The sequence below is a fragment of the Elephantulus edwardii genome, unplaced genomic scaffold (assembly GCF_000299155.1).
Source record: "Elephantulus edwardii isolate Elephantulus edwardi_28Jun2011 unplaced genomic scaffold, EleEdw1.0 scaffold00028, whole genome shotgun sequence".
Taxonomy (NCBI): domain Eukaryota; kingdom Metazoa; phylum Chordata; class Mammalia; order Macroscelidea; family Macroscelididae; genus Elephantulus; species Elephantulus edwardii.
In genome coordinates this window covers 15,688,492-15,689,813 of record NW_006399778.1, presented here as the reverse complement: position 1 = coordinate 15,689,813, position 1,322 = coordinate 15,688,492, and positions in this window count along the sequence as shown.

The following is a 1,322-nucleotide window of genomic DNA, read 5'->3' as shown; positions in this document are numbered from 1 at the left end:
TAGACAATCTCCTCCTGTTCAAATTATAGTTTTTTAAAGCCTGTTGAAGGGTCAACTATGAGTCAGTTCCAACTCAACAGCAAATAACATCAATAAGAAAACATAGACTGATTCCTGTTCATCAGATGAGATCCATGTGTATAATCACATTTTAAATTAATTTATTTTTAAAAATGTACTTGAAAAAAATGTATTTGTAATGAATAAATGATTGATTGTACAAACTTTTATTACTCTATCTCCAGCTGCATTTCTGTTACTAAGGCCATATTTTCTAACTACCAATCCCTCTTCTTTGTTTCCAGCTTTTGCATTCCACTCACCAAATACTATTAATGTTTGTTGATTATATCAACTGTCAAGAATCTCTCCAAAATGCTAAAGAACAAGGATATCAAAGACTGCAATCTGCCTGATAGAAAACATGGGATTTTCAATTGTTTCATATGCATATGAAAGTTGAAAAATGAATAGGGAAGACTGAAAAGGAATTTATGCTTTTAAATTGATGTGCTGGCAAAGGATATTGACTATTACATAAATTGCAAAAAAAATTTAACATCTGTTGGGAAAAGTGCAACTTGGGTGCTTCTTAGATGCAAGGATAGTGAAATTTCATGTCGTGTATTCTAGGCATGTTATCAGAAGTCCTTGGAAAAAGATGTTATTCTGGGAAAGGTCAGCAAAAGAAAGGACAACCCCCCTAAACTAGATGAGTTAACACAGTGACTGAAACAACGGACTTGAGTGTGGTGGGGGACATGAGGATGGGGCAAGATTCCAATCTGTTACTTATGTGGGTGGTATGAGTCTTAACCAACTCACCAGCACTTATTGTTATTTACCATTGACTTGCCTGTGACTCATAGCGATCCTATGCACAATAGCTCTGAACCCTGCCCTATCCTGGGCCAGTCTCACTGACTCACACACACCTACCCCCATTATCCAGTTACTGCGTAAAAATATGGAAGGCTTCACAAATTTGTGTATCATCCTTGAGGAGAGACCATGCTAATCTTCTTTGTATCTTTCCAGTTTTAGTATATGTGCGGCCAGCACTTGGTAACAAGAAAATACAAGGCAATATTGCATAGTTTAAAATCAGAAAAATGTGTGTCAGAGTTATAGCCTTTCACCAAATCAATTGGTATGCTGAAGAAATAATTTGAGGAATTGGACTATATAAAAAAAGAATGTGGTTTGAATGTTAGAGGAAGACTTATAAACAACCTATGTTAAGCAGATGACATGACCTTGGTTGGTGGAAATGAAGAAAATTTGAAGGACCTACAAAAGAAGATAAAAGAATACAGTTTTCA